The sequence below is a fragment of the Nomascus leucogenys genome, chromosome 13 (genome assembly GCF_006542625.1).
Source record: "Nomascus leucogenys isolate Asia chromosome 13, Asia_NLE_v1, whole genome shotgun sequence".
NCBI classification, from domain to species: Eukaryota; Metazoa; Chordata; class Mammalia; order Primates; family Hylobatidae; genus Nomascus; species Nomascus leucogenys.
The window spans coordinates 52433013-52449131 of record NC_044393.1 but is presented as its reverse complement, the minus strand read 5'-3'; the positions used below and the strand labels follow the sequence as shown (position 1 = coordinate 52449131).

Genomic DNA, 16119 nt, shown 5'->3' with positions numbered 1-16119 from the left:
TGCGGCGGTCTCTTGTATCCGAGTTATTAGAAGCAAAACAAGCTACCCTTTTCTATCTAATTTTTTTTGAGACGGAGTCTCGCTTTGTTGCCCAGGCTGGTCTCAAACTCCTGGGCTCAAGCAATTCTCCCACCTTGGGGTAACATGTTACGTTATTCTACTAAAAAAAAAGCAAAAGTTATTTTATAAATTCTAACTTAAATGCCCAGAAAATAACCTATCATGCATTGCCTTGTTGTGCAATAATCAATATTTGCAAACAAAGTGTTAACCAAAGACAGTTCAAAGATTTTTGAAAATTTAAAAAATAACTCACTCACATTGTCCTCAGGATTTCCTAAGTTTTCGAATGTTCTCGTACGAATCCGAGTCTATAATGATTGTAATTGAAAAGACAAGTCAGGTTTTTTTTTCATTTTCAAATCATAATACGCAGTGTTTCCCACTTGAACGCTATACCTTGTGTATTGTGTTTGCTTCAGCCTCGAGCCACTACTGACGTTCCACCTCAAGGCGACAGGAATGCCACCTGGAGAAACTCCTGGGCGGTAGGGGAAGAAAGCTGGTCTCATCAGAGTACATTTGCGGGGCTTGACGACCAAGGTGTTAAATTACAAGCACACTTTGGAAAGTTCTAGGTACTTGGGAAGACACCCGTAGGGGGCAGGGATGCCGGCGCCCCGGCGTCCCAGCGCGGAGGGTGGCGGCGGGGCCTGGCCCTAGCGGGGCGGGGCGGGCTCGGGTTACCAGGAGGCGCGGGGCGCAGCCAGCACTGTCCGCGGCGCCTCCTCCTAGAGCCGCACCTGGAGGCAGCGCGCGCGTCCAAGAGGCAGCGGCTGGGGAGCGCGGCAGGGCGGCTCCGCCCAGGGCAGCCCGGGCTGGTGAGTGCGCGTGGGCGGCCGCGGGGCCGGGGGTCGCGATCCCTCGGGAGGGGGCTGAGCTGAGGCCCGCGGGCCCACCCGAGCAGGGGCCCTCGCTGTCACCGCCTCTGCCCCTGTCTCCCGGGCTCCATGTCACTCTCTTTCCCTAAACGAACAGGCGACAGTGCTCACCTGCCCGCGCTCTGCTGGTCTCTACGCCGGGAAGGAGAAAGTCTCACGAAGCTCTTTCCTTTGCAACCCCCGTCCCCTCGCCCTCTGCAGCTCCACACAGCATTTTTACTTCACGTTTGCCTAGTCGAATCCGTTCGGTGCTAATCCAGCCCTTTGCCGTTTCCAGTTTGGGTTTGGCCTGTTTGTATCCACATCGAATTACACAAAACCAGGCCCTCAGTTCTGCCTCTGGCCCTCTCTCCGGAGACCGGCCCTGCCTCCTCCTGTGCCGGTCTGGGCTTGCCCAGCATTGGCCGCCTGGAGCTCCCAGGGAGCGAGGCCGTGGTCCCCAGACTGGGCCCTCCGCTCAGCGCCGGGCAAGGCTCAAACCCCGGGTCTCTGACTTATCCGCTCACCAACGGACTGCTCAGAGCCTAACAGCCCTAAAATTTGGTATTGGCCCCCTCCCGGCAAATCTTTCTCCCTACTAATCAGGCATCGCGGCAGGTGCTCTGCCATCATAGAGGCTCTAACACGCTGGACTCTCGAAGCTCGCGGCAATGTTTATTTTTAGGAGACATTTAGTTGAGCGGGAACCAGTTGACTTGGTTGACTGCCTCATCTAGTGCGCACCTGGGCCGGGCCCCGCCGGGAAGGCGTGCTGGACGTTCTCAATGAGCTCCGAAACCTAAAGAAGAAACAGCTGCAAGGATTCGATCTGCTAGCTGTGAAGAAAGCCTCAGATACGCTGTGGGGTGGGCAAAATTCTTTTCCTAGCTTCGATGAGTACTGTTGATTCTAGAATTTAAACAACATTCATGGAGACTCTTAAAACAACAAAAATAGCAACCTTTTGCGGGGACAGACTGAGATTTAGCTTTTTCCTATCTGAAAACTGAACAATGTGCACTAGATATAAATGTATTATCTGGAGTTTAGGAATTTACAGCATAGAAATGCAGGGGAATTCGGAGTATGCAATAGGAAGTATCAACCTTTTTGCAAATGAAATTTTAAATGTATTTTTGTCAGTTATTCCTTCTAATTACTGTAGTATTGCTTTGTATCCGAATACTTTCAGGCAGAGGACAAGAGGGAGGAGAGAGAAATTCAAACTAATTTGCATTAGAAAGAAACTTAGGGTGAAGAATTCCTAGGTAAGATTGCTACAGCTCATATCTTAAGTGCACTGTTGGAAAGCTTTCTAGTCTATTAGGTAACACCTGAAGCCCCAATTGTCTTACCTAGCATTTCTTTTTTTCTCTCTTTAACTACTCTGAAACTATACAGAGTTACAGGTTCCTCATTAATTTATGAGCGAAACCAAAAGAATTGACTCAATCCAACAAGTATTTGAGTGCCTTTCACGTAGAGGCGCTTTGCTAAGAACAGAAGAATGGAAGACTGAGGAAGTTTCTAACAATCAATGGATTGCCTTGTGAGGTGTAGATGCAGGTGTGCACTGCCTGTTTAATTGACAATCAAAGTCAGTTGAGTTTTCATGTCATTCTGAATATCATGTGTTGCCCCCTGGTATCTTAATTTTTCTACCGTTGCAGGTAGTCTGCGTTTTAGTAACCCAAGTGAAAGTTTTCTAGGGAAATCATGATAAATAGGAAGTATGTCCATATTCCCAGGTGTTCTCACTATAATTAAGTTAATAAAGTTAAAATCAAAAAAATGAGATGATGATTTTCCTTTCTTTTGGTTTCAAACTAGTGAAATCTTGCACAAAAGACACAGCATGGATAAATTTAATCATTTTGTGCCTCACAGTACATTTTATGTAAGTCCATTCATTTGGAGGATAGATCCAATTTCATGAACTCTTTTAATCCTTCTTTTGAAGACTAGTTCCAGGGCCAACTTCATAAAATATTTTATTGTAGGTACCAACAACTATCAATATCATTATCTTCTCCCCACCTTCACCTTTGAAAACAATTGTATTCTAGAGGACTATGAAGGAGGGGACAGGACTCTTTCAAAATCTGGAGGACACTAGGGACTTACCCCAGAAAAATAATAAAAAAGCACACCCATTCAAAATCTTGTACGCCTTTCGGAGGATTCCTGGTGCCCAAGTTATGATAGCTTGCTTCAGAACGGGTCAGCAAATTAGTCAGAGGGCAGGTAGATGGAGGGAAAGGGAAGTGAAGCAACGTGGGTAAATTCACAAACTGAGTGGATATGACTTAATTTACTTTCAAATGGAATAAATACATGGCTTCTTGAGTAAGTATTCTGTGAATGGGAAGGAATAATTGTATTATTTGTAAAAGACTAAAGACAGATTAGCCTAATTAAGTTTTTAATTGATCAAGATCAACTCTTATCTTGAACATTATGAGTCTCTCATTTTTCTACTTTTCTTGCTCTTTCCAAGGCAAGTGCTCTAAGAGGATTTGCTCCCAGTATTGATGATGCCCCATTCAGGACACAATTTCTCATATGCAAACTTGTATTCCTGAATTGCTACATATGGGAATGGTTGAGTTCAAAAATTGAACTATATCTTTCTCACACCCTAGCAGTTCACCCTTAGGAAGAAGTTGTAATTATATATAATTAGTCTATCCCATGTAAGCCACTGTGATAGCAGTAGTTGTGCCTTGGAAGGGAGTGGGTTGGTATTAGAAATGAAAGGACAGCGTTAAGAAATATTTTGGACATAGCTTCTTTCAAAAAACAAACCAGCAACTGCTGAATTAACTTCCTTTTCTTCTTCTATACATAGGGCCAAGGAGCAAGCTCTCCCTTCTCCAGCTCTCAGTCCCAGTGATCAAGGCTTCAGTGAACTGCACTGGAGCTCCCAGCGGGGGATCTTGTCCCCTGTCCTGACTTTTGTCCTGCACGTTGGATCTGGGTGAGTAGACAGCCCCCTGGAACTAGTAAATAGGAGAGTGGGTCAGAGGTAGTGATGGATTTTATCCAGATCAAAAGATTCCTCAAAATTTCCTGAGGTCTAAATCACACACCACTATTTGGAAGAAAAGTATAAGAGAGAATGCCAGAACCATCACACCTTACACTTACCTTTTAACTTGGATCAGCATCAGCCTAAGATATCCTTAGCTATCAACCAGCTTTGACTTACCATATTCTTGAGTGGCAACTAGGTGGTGAGCCAACAACCCTAGAATGTACTTGATAGATGTTTATTGGATTTGTAAATTAATGGAGATCATGGTTTTAAGCCAAGCTCTGCCACTAACCAGGCATATGATCTTGGGCAAGTCACATGTCAGTTAAATTCTTTGGACATTAATTTTTCTATGTATAAAATGAGGGTGTTATATGGGACCAGTGATTCTCAGCAACTAATGTATAATTCCATTGCATTTGCATTGCCTGGGAGTTTATTTAGAAAAAATCCCAACAGAGATTCTGATTAATTATTAATCAGATTTATTCTGAGGATAAAGTCCTTAGTGTTCCCTAGATTTTGAAAAAGACCTGTCCCCTCCCTCATGGCCCTCCAGAATACAATTGTTTTCAATAGTGAAAGTGTGAGCCAGGCTCAGTGGCTCACACCTGTAATCCCAGCACTTTGGGAGGCCGAGGAGGGAGTACCATTTGAGGCCAGCAGTTCGAGACCAGCTTGGCCAACATAGCAAAACCCTGTCTCTACTAAAAATAGAAAAATTAGCCAGGCATGGTGGCGCATGCCTGTAATCCCAGCTACTCGGGAGGCTGAGGCAGAAGAATCAAACCCAGGAGGCGGAGGTTGCAGTGAGCCAGGATTGCACTACTACACTCCAGCCTGGGCAACAAGAGTGAGACTCCCCACTGATGAAGGTGGGGAGAAGATAATGGACTGGCATAGGCCCAGCCATCTTTATTTTTTAAAAGTACCCCCAGCAAATACTAATGTCTAGTCAGGATTGACAATCACTGGGTTAAGTGATTGCTAAGAACTGATTCTAAGATTGTGTCATCTTAGGATGGAAAGCAGGCCCACAGAGTCCCTGTTAAACATAGCCTGGCCCAGCACTGAGCCTCATCTGTGGTAACCAAACCTAAACATGCCTTTCTCAGAAGCAGTCCAGATCAAGCCATTTCAGGTTATTCAGGGGGAGCTGCCGTGCCTGCTCACCTTTTCGATATTCCCACAATGCTTTGCTGGCTTTGCAGCACCCAGTAGTTTTTGATGGACTGAATTAGGTGTAACTCTGCCTATCCAGGATGATCAGCTGTTCCTAAAGGTCCCCAGAGACGATAACATCTCTTCTCTGGGTATCCATGCCAGTGTTTAATAGCCTCTTGAAATTTTCTCCTTGAAGTGATCTGTGACTTATTGAGGTGGGGAAGAAAGGTGTCAGCAGGGGATAAGCATGATCACCTTGATCGTAGCTGAAATGTGAGCTTCAGTGTCCAAACGGAGATAAAAAAATGATCCTCACACCTTCTCAAGTAGTTGAAGACTATTGAGTTACCAGAATTGGGAGAGGAGAAAAAGAACACATTGTTTACCTTAATTATTTCTTGGGACCTAATCATGTTGCCATTACGTTGTAAATTCTGTAGATTTTCACACTTGGAAAACTCTTCTTAAATTTAGAGTTAGGACTTACTAAATTGTAATCCATGAAAGGTATTTGTTTACCCTATTCTTCTTTTAATTTCCTACTACCCTTCATATCCCAAAATACCTAGAAGACAAAAAACAGTGTGTATATGTGACTGTCAGATCAGTAAGAGAGACAGACAAGAGTTGACCAAAAATGGAAAGGCATTAAGGAAGAAAAACTGACAAGGGTAAGAGGCACCTGGGTTACCAAGAGCTACACTTAATTTCTCTCTTTTCTTTCTCGATTAGTCTTATCTCTGCTGCAAGCCGATTCTCAAGCTTGCTAAAATGCAGGCAGATCACTGTATCCCACCTGCTCCATGTTGACAAATGGGGCTTGTGACCCTTGATTCCCGCATGTTCCCTGCAGTCTTCCATACACAGTGCATGCAGTGCTGTCTCCAGGGGTGAACTGGCAGCCTGGACACACTTGGTCTAATCCAGCATTGGCCAATCCCAGGGCCTGACTTAATTCTAAATCACAGCTTAGGTTGGAGCGTATTTTTTCCTGGAGTGGAAAGCTACTGGCAGTAAAGTTCTTTACCTCTATATCTCAGAGGAGTGGCCTTTACCTGATGTCAAAAATCCAATGCAGACCTACAAAACCAGCTCAGCCCCCACCTCTCCAGCCACCTAGAGCTGGTTGTACTCATTGCCAGTAAAAAACAAACAAACAAAACAAAATTCTAGGATTGGAGTCATTTTATATGTTCATTGCTGATCGTTGTTCCCAAAGCTTTGGTAGTATTGGGCACATGCTGTTTTGTTATTTCATAATCTATTCCTGACCTACTTCTTAAAATGAATTAAAGTAGGAAGAAATGTACCAGGAAAAGGTGGATTTGTCATAATTTCAACTCTACTGGAAACTTAATTATTACTAAACTCAATGGCTCATTTATGTGTTTATAAATAAAAATGTATCCTCTCATACATCTTGTTTCTTAAGATAATAAGAATGGGGTTGTGCTAGTCCTTAGGATTATCATTAGTTTGCTTTTAAAATCTTTACTTCCAGAAAGCAATACAGTTTTGCAAAATAATTAGAAATGGTAAAAATTCTTAGCCAGTCCCTGTTTACTGAGCACTTTTAACAACAATCTCAAAAGTAACTAGGGTTTTCATTGCTTCCTTTCTTGCTTTATTTTTTTCTTTATTTTCTTCCTAGAGTCACTCATTATCCAACAAATATCTAATGAGTTCCCCCTATGCCCCTGACTTCATGTAGCTTACAGTCTTATGAAGAGGGGAAGGGAGACAGAAAATAAAGAAGTAAACCATCATGTAGGTTAGATAGTGTTAAGTGCTATGGAGAAAAATGCAGCTAGAAAGAAGGTGGTAGAGGTGTCGGCTGTGAAATTTTTAAAAGAAGGTGGTCAAAAAAAGCTTCTCCTGAGAAGTGATATTTAGCATAGACCGAAAGGTGGTGAAGGAGGAAGTTATGAGCCTATCTGGGAGTAGAGCATCCTGGCCAGTGCAAAGTCCCTGAGGCAGACATGTGCTTGGCATGTTCATAAAACAGCAAGGAGGCCAAGTGCGGTGGCTCACGTCTATAATCCCAGCACTTTTGGGAGGCCAAAGCAGGCAGATCGCTTGAGGCCAGGAGTTCGAGACCAGCCTGACCAACATGGTTGAATCCCATCTCTACTAAAAACACAAAAATTAGCTGGGCGTGGTTGCGCACGCCTGTAACCCCAGCTGCTGGGGAGGCTGAGGTGCCAGAATCACTTGAACCCGGGAAGCAGATGTTGCAGTGAGCTGTGATCGCACCACTGCACTCCAGCCTGGGCAACAGAGTGAGACTGTCTCAAAACAAACAAACAACAACAACAACAGAGAGCAAGGAAGTCCATGTGACTGGAGCAGAGTGACAAGGTGGGAAGGCAAAGAAAATGACCCCAGCAAGGAAAGGAGCAGTGGACAAGAGTTTGAGAGAGTGCCAAAGATCATACAGGGACCCTTTTCAGTGGGATACTTGTAAGGTGATGTGAAGATGGGGTTTCTTACTGTTTAGTTGAAACAGCAGCAGCCTATGTTCTCTTTCTTCCTTGTTTTACCTCCTGGATAGTGACCCCCGGCTTTCCTTTCCTCTCCAAATTAGCCTCTTTCCATTACCCCCCTTGTGCTTCCTTTCCCCCAAGGCTGGCTGCAGAGAGGGCTTCGGTTTCCCTTTCTCCTTGTTGCCCTGAAGACAAGTCTGCCCCTCCTGTTCTAAGAAATGTGCTGCTAGTTGCTAAAGAATAAAAACTGTCAGCACCCAAACCAATAGTCATGAAAGAAATCTTAATAAACTTATGCAAAATGTATTCTTAGTTTATACTGCAGACCAGACACAAAGTGGTTGTGTTGCTGTTGAGCTGAGTTGAGCCTATGTGTTTTGTTGGGTCTGCACATTGTTTCATGAAAATGTGGATTGGTTTCCAACATTTAAAAATTGAGAAATTTTTTATTAAAATGTATTTTCAAGTTTTCCTTCCAAATTGATATCCTTTATGAAGTTCTAAAATAGGCAAAACTGATCTATGGTGATAGAAATCAGAACTGTAGTTGCCGACACATCAGAGATTGACTGGGTAGGGACACGAGGGAAATTTCTAGATAATGAAAGATTCTATTTCTAGTAGTCTGAAATGCACAGTAAACTCATTAAACCATATAGTGATCTGTATAGTTCACTATGTGTACACGAAATCTCAATATACCTGGGCGTGGTGGCTCACGCTTGTAATCCCAGCACTTTGGGAGGCTGCGGTGGGTGGATCGCTTGAAGTCAGGAATTCAAGACCAGCCATGCCAACACGGTGAACCCTGTCTCTACTAAAATTACAAAAATTAGCTGGGTGTGGTGGCACATGCCTGTAATCCCAGCTACTTGGGAGGCTGAGGGAGGAGAATTGCTTGAACCTGGGAGGCAGAGGTTGCAGTGAGTTGAGAGCGAGACTCCGTCTCAAAAAAAAAAAAAAAAAAAAATCTCAAAGAAAATTTTTTAAAATTATAACTAGTATTTTAACTGACAAATTATAATTTTACACATTTATGGGTACAATGTGATGTTTTGATATATGTATACAATGGAGAATTATTAAATCAAGCTAACATATCCACCAACTTGCTTACTTACCTGGTTTTTATAAGATATTTGAAATTTACTCTTAGTTATTTTAAAATATACAGTCGATCCTTTGTATCCACAGGTTCTGCAGATAGAGAGGGCCAACTAGGGACTTGAACATCTGCGGATTTCGTTATCCATGTGGGGTCCTGGCACCACTCTCCTGTGGATATAGAGGGCTGAAATCACGGTTATGATTTCTATCACCATAGATTAGTTTTGCCTATTCTAGAACTTCATATAGAACATGAGTTTGGAAGGAGAACTTGAAACTACATTTTAATAAAAACTATCTCAATTTTTAAATGTTGGAAACCAATGCAAATTTTCATGAAGCGATGTGCAGACCCAACAAAACACACAGTCCCCCTGCTGTGCAATCACTCTCAAAACATATTCTTCTTGTCTATCTTAAACTTTGTACCCTTCAATCAACAATTCCTCATTTCTTCCCTCCCACCCATCACCTAGCCTCTGGTCAACACCATTCTACTCTCTACTTCTGTGAGTTTTTTAGATTCCACATGTAAGTGAGATGTTGTGGTATTTGTCTTTCTGTATCTGGCTTTTTTCACGTAGCATGATATCCTCCATATTCATCCATATTATCACAAATGACATGATTTCCTTCTTTTTTAAGGCTGAGTCATATTTCACTGTGTCTATATACCACATTTTCTTTATTCATTCTTCCATTGATGAACACTTAAATTGATTCCATGTCTTGGCTATTGTGAATAATGCTGTAATGAACATGGGATTGCAGCTATCCGTTTGACATATTGATTTCAACTCCTTTGGATATGTACCTAGAAGTGGGATTGCTGGATCATGTGGTAGTTCTATTTTCAGTTTTCCGAGGAACTGTCATACCATTTTCCATAATGGTTTTACTAATATACACTCCCACCAACAATGTATGAGAGTTCCGTTTTCTCTGCATGCTCACCAACACTTGTTATCATTCATCTTTTTGATGAAGGCCATTCTAACAGGTGAGGTTATGTATCATTGCTGTTTTAAAGTGCATTTCCCTAAATATTGGTAATGTTGGACATTTTTTCATGTACCTCTTGGCCATTTCTGTGTCTTTTGAGAAATGTCTATTCTGATCCTTTGCCCATTTTTTGTGTTATTTGTTTTCTTGCTGTCGGGTTGTTTGAGTTCCTTATATGTTTTAGATATTAAGCACTTGTCAGATGCATGGTTTGCAAATTTTACTCCCATTTTGTGGGTTGTCTCCTCATTTTATTGTTTCCTTTGCTGTATGGAATCTTCGTTTGACACCATCCCATTTGTCTGTTTTTGCTTTTGTTGCCTGTGCCTTTGGAGTCATATCCAGAAAATCATTGCCTAGGCCAGCATCATGGAGTTTCCCCCATTTTCTTTTAGTAGATTTACAGTTTTAGGTCTTAACATTTAAGTCTTTAATCCATTTTGAGTTGGTTTTTGCATATAGTATGAGAAAAGGGTCCAATTTCATTCTTCTGCGTGTGGATAGCCAGTTTTCCCAACACCATTGAAGAGACTGTCTAAAGAAAAGTTTTAAATGGAAGCCCTACCCAACATTCAGCAATACCTGGATAGCAGCTGACCACTTTGGGCTTGGAACATGCTTTCTAGATTGGCTCAGACACCTTGTCCACTTCTGTCATTTTCATTAACTACCTGCCTCCTTGTAGGTGGTATTGGTTTGTGATTCCTTTGGTAGATGCTTAGCAGTTTGAGTTTCAACTATCAGCAGGGAGAAAACCTGAAGTAGCCTGATATGTTTAATTGGTAGTTTAGAAAATAGTACCTGCCTTCTAGGGTTGTATGTGAATCATGTAACAAAATCATAAACCTGACAGCTTAAATCAGTCTAGAAACTCGCTTACTCCCCTTTCATTTAATGCTGGTCTCAAATCTCAGGATTCTCAGGGGTCTCTGGACCTAACTTGCACTTTCATCTCAAATGCCAAGGGTCTCCTGTATTTGCAGACTTCTTTCCTGAGACGATAACAGAAAACACCTATTATTCCTATTATCAACACTTAACACTTAGCGTTTATAATATGTGTTGCTAAAATAATAGTGCCTACTATGGAAATTTTAGAAAATACAGATAAGCAAAAAGAAAATAAAATTACTCATAATTCTACCATCAAACATAACCTCTGTTTACCATGTTATGGTAAATACTTTCAAAACTTTCTCCATACACCTATATATTTTACATTAAAATGTGTTTGATAAATTTTAGCGTACAAATGCCCAGTTTACAAAATGGTCAATAATAACAAGTCAAATGTTAAAGATGACAGGCCAAGCATAAGTACTTGCTTACTCCCTATTCTAGAACTCCATTTAAATGACTGTAAAAGATACAAAGGTGGAAGAACTCTGAAGATAATGGGATACGAAAATGCTTGGAAGCAAATTACTGATTAAACAGAACAAAGAATTTGTACAAAAAGGTCCACCCTCGGAGTGCAAGTGATCCTCTAGAAAGAACCCCCGGTATGGAGTTAGCAGCAATGGATAGCATGCATGAGCAATGAGATTAATGGAAAGTCTTCATGGACTAGTTATAGTGAAGTAGGGCTTCTCTAGAGTATTGGCACCATAGAGTGAATCTTTTCTCTTTCTGGCATTTAGAAAGAGGGTGGGCCCTGGTTAGAAGGCTAGCTCTTGCCTCTTCACCGCAAAATATAACTAGCTATCAACAAAGCCCACTCCGGTACACAAAGGCTGTTAGTGTTCATTTCGTTCAGGGAAGAGTCCTATCCTGGAGACACTTATATACATGACAGTGGAAGAAAGTGGCACAAATCAACCAGAAAAACAAATGAAATCCCTAATTTATAAAGAAATTATATAACCAAGAATAACCTGACATATGAAGGAGCATGAAAAAGAAACATCAAGATAAACAATTACTATTGCCAGAGGAGAGATCATTCAGGGAAAAGAAAATCGCCTTTTTAAAAAATCTGAGCACTCTTAGCATGATTAGAGTTGTTGTTTCCATACAACAAAAGCATGATGTTATTCAGAAAGAGCAATCAGAAAATAAAAAAGATGTTGAACATTTTTTTAAATAACTAAAATAAAAATAATTTACTAGAAGGCTAATAATGGAAATTCTTCCTGGTCCAAGTGCAGTGGTGTTTACTTTGTTCCTTCATTCCCACTGCTTCACTTGACTAGCCTAAATAATAATAATAATAATAATAATGGTTTTTAAATCTCCTGGAATGGGCCGGGTGCGGTGGCTCACGCCTTTAATCCCAGCACTTTGGAAGGCTGAGGTGGGCAGATCACGAGGTCAGGAGTTCGAGACCAGCCTGGCCAAAACAGTGAAACCCCGTCTCTACTAAAAATACAAAAATTAGCTGGGCATGGTGGCGCACTCCTGTAGTCCCAGCTACTCAGAAGGCTGAAGCAGGAGAATCGCTTGAACCCAGGAAGCAGAGGTTGCAGTGAGCCGACATCGCGCCACTGCACTCCAGCCTGGGCGACAGAGCAAGACTTTGTCTCAAAAAATAAACAAATAAATAAAAATAAAATAAATAAATCTCTAGGAATGCACAACCAAATTTTGAAGGAAGAAATCATATGCTAGAAAAGAGGAGAGACAGCAGCAATCCAGTTAGAAAATCTTTGTTTTCTGAGACAGAAAACAAAGAAAATAAAAGGGAAGAAATTGACAATTAAATGCTAGGAAAAAAAGTTCCTGTAGTTGAGGAAAAGTGTGAGGTTAAAAGGCCCATCAAATGAATGAAAAAACATACAGAGATAACAATTGTTACAAAATTTCAAAGTCAAGAACACACAGAGATTCCTAAAACTTTCTGAAAGGAAAAATAAATTTGTTTAAGATTGACATAAGGCTTCTCATGAGGAAACTGGATTTTAATAGAGCTTTAAATTTGTAAGGAAAAATGATTTTGAACTTAGAATCGTATTGTCAGTAACTTATCAAGTGTGAAGGTGAAATGAAGACATTTTCAGACATTCAAAGACTCAGGCCATTTACTTCTGAGTACCTTTTCTAAAGCAGTTGCCTGAGGATGTGCTCTAGCAAGGAGGAGGAAGATGTGGAATTAGAAAGAGTGGAGCTAATCAACAATTGCAATGAAATAAACTGTAGGTTGACAGTACTTTCACCAGGCTTAGAAAAAATTAATACAGTCCAGGCACAGTGGCTTACGCCTGTAATCCCACCACTTTGGGAGGCCGAGATGGGCAGATCATGAGGTCAGGAGATCGAGACCATCTTGGCTAACACGGTGAAACCCTGTCTGTACTAAAAATACAAAAATTAGCCAGGCATGGTGGCGGGCACCTGTAGTCCCAGCTACTCAGGAGGCTGAGGCAGGAGAATGGCATGAACCCAGGAGGCAGAGCTTGCAGTGAGCCAAGATCGCATCACTGCACACCAGCCTGGGTGACAGAGCGAGACTCTGTCTCAAAAAAAAAAAAAAAGGAAAAAAAAAGTAATACAAATTAGGGCAGATAGTGAGCTCAAGAAGAATGACTTTCAGAAGAATTAAGTAAATTTCCTTTTATAGATAGAAGTAGCAATGAACAATATTCACATAGTTATAGAAATAATGGAAATTCTTCCTGGTCCAAGTGCAGTGGTATTTACAACTAATTGATCACAACCAGTTACTGATTTCTTTGTTCCTTCTACATTCCCACTGCTTCACTTGACTAGCCTAAAAAAATGGTGATGCTGATGATGATGGGACTTCTAGCAACATAGAGGGCTAAGCTGACTCATTCAGATCTCCCTCCAGGACAAACGCACAAAAATGAAGGATAAAACATAACAAATGTTCAAATAACCTTGAAATAAAGACTGTCAGAAGAATGCAGAGAAAATTGTTTTAAAAAGAACAACAATAATAAGAAATTTCACATGCAGCCCAAGCCATAGGAATTTTTCTGTGGAATATAGACCCTAGAGTGTTGAATGATGAGGTTGTATCATTCAAACCTGGAAAGAAAACTTGGCTTCAGGCCCACAGGAGACCAGGACCGTGGAACTGAAACACTGGATAAGCCTGGAGCTCTAAAGACCTGTCTAGTCCATTAATAGAGTATTAGGCAAACTCTAACCACTGCTTAGGGAAACAAGGAAGTCTTGTAGGCCCTGAGTGAAAATTAAAAAAAAGAAAGTCACCCCTGAACAAACCCTGGGCTTGTGCCTCATCAGAAATTGGGTTCAAAATTATACTTCCTGTATGGTTCAGAAGCCTCAAACCATATTAAACAAACACTAACAGTAGTGAAAAGGTCCAGGACCCACTAAAACCACCAGAATCCTAGCAGAGTAGACATGAAAGCATGTAAAGACATGTCACAACTTAAGTGTAGATGGAACATCCACAGAACCACTCCTCCCCTTCCACAATTAAATATGACTCACAATTTTAAAAACCTACAAATCACTGCAAGGGAGTGTCAGCAAACAGAACAAGCAGAAGAATCAGATCCCCAAGAATCTAAAACAATGGAAATAGATGAACAAGATCACAAGTGTGTTAAAAATTATTAAAAGAATAAAGAGAATTGAAAACAAAAGGAAAAATGGAACACTATGAAATTAGAACAAGCTGATTTCAAAAAGTATAGAAATGAAAAATATAGACATTAAATATTTTTTAAAAATTAATGTCTCACTTAACATATTAGAGCCAAAAGTAGATTATTAAACTGGAAGCTAAATCTGAGGAGACTATCTGTAATCAACCCAATGAGATAAAAAGCTGTAAAATGTAAGAGGTTAAAGCACACAATGACATGAGAAGCTCCAACAAATGTCTAATAGAAATTCCAGAAGGAAAGAGAAAAGGGAGAATAAATCGGTATATATTGGTTTTATAGGTAAAGAAATTAAAAATAGTAATATAATTTAGCAAAAATAGAAGTGAGTAAGGAGACTTAAATGTTAATATTTCGGCTGGGTGCAGTGGCTCACGCCTGTAAATCCTAGCACTTTGGAAGGCCAAAGTGGGTGGATCACTTGAGCTCAGGAGTTTGAGACCAGCCTAGGCAACATGGTGACACCCCATTTCTACAAAAAAATACAAAAATTAGATGAGTGTGGCGGCATGCACCTGTAGTCTTAGCTACTCAAGAGGTTGAGACACGACAATCTATTGAACCCAGGAAGTGGAAGTTGCAGTGAACCGAGCTCATGCCACTGCACTCCAGCCTGGGTGACAGAGCCAGACCCTGTCTGAAAACAGTTAATTTTTCACGGTAAGCATTCGTGGATAATGTCTAAACTTGATAAGTAAAAAAAACAGCCATATAATTTTATTACTTAGAGCAGTAATTCTCGATTCCAGAAAAGATTGGGAAGTGTATCCTGTGGATGGAGAATGCTACTAGCATTTAATGTCAAGAAGAGAGATGCTAAATGCACAGAACTATCCCATACAAATCTCACCCAAAATACCAGTTTCTCTTTCTGAGAATTGCTGATTTAGAGGTAATAGTAAACTCACCAGAAGAATTAATATAAAAAATGATTTTAAGAAAATGGTGGCTGGCTACAGTGGCTCACACCTGTAATCCCAGCACTTTGGGAAGCCAAGGTGGGAAATCACTCGAGCCCATGAGTTCAAGATCGGCCTGGGCACCATAATGAGACCCTTTCTCTATGAAGAAAAATTTAAAAATTAGCCAGCTGTGGTGGCACATGCCTGTGATCCCAGTTACTCAAGAGGCTGAGGCAAGAGAACAGCTCGAGTGCAGGAGGTTGAGGCTGCAGTGAGCCATGATCACACCACTGCACTCCAGCCTGGGTGACAGAGTGACACCTGTCTCAGAAAGAAAAAAAAAAAAGAAAGAAAGTAAATGGCTGCTTCAGGAAATAGAACTAGAGTTGGGGAGAATGGGATGGAAAACTATTGCTTTTCATTATTAGTTCTTTCATAATACTTGCAATTTTATCATGTGTATATTATTTTGGGAAAAGAAGTGACTAGTCAACCAGTAGATTCTCCTTTCATTTTTGCTTAAACTAGAGAACTTTTTTCTATTAAAGTATCTGTCATTCAAACCTAAGCACCACTTTGAATTACTGAGCTTTTTACCTCAAAGAAAATTCTAAAGGCATATCTTGTGAGCATTAAAGATCTTTCAAGCGTTTCTGGCTGGAAAATAAATCTTGCTATTTATTAACTTATGGAGTCACAGCAAATTAGTGCTGAAAGGGATTTAACTTATTTAGTGGTATGGAATAATTTATCCGTGGCAGAGTGATTTTGAGCAGTAGTTCTATATAGGACAAAGGAGGACTGGGGTATGGTCAAATAGCAAGAGCCCATCACTGCAAATTGGAACCTGCATCCTGCCTTTCATGGACTTTAAAGATCTGATCCTACTTGACCTCTCCAGTTTTATTTCCT

General features: G+C 41.0%; 1 protein-coding gene across 9 annotated transcripts in view; it reads left to right on the top strand.

The window, feature by feature from the left end:
* Positions 1–771: 771 nt before the first annotated feature.
* SLC26A5 (solute carrier family 26 member 5) overlaps positions 772–16119 on the top strand; it is a 90184-nt gene continuing 74836 nt past the window's right edge. For 6 of the 9 annotated variants that reach the window (XR_004033078.1, XM_030826607.1, XM_004090183.2 and 3 more), the window contains exons 1-2: positions 772–881; positions 3769–3897. The gene's annotated coding sequence lies outside the window, so the exon portion shown is untranslated. Of the gene's footprint in view, positions 882–3768; positions 3898–16119 lie in introns of those variants that run through there. The other 3 variants (XR_004033080.1, XR_004033079.1, XM_030826604.1) reach the window with 2 other exon arrangements.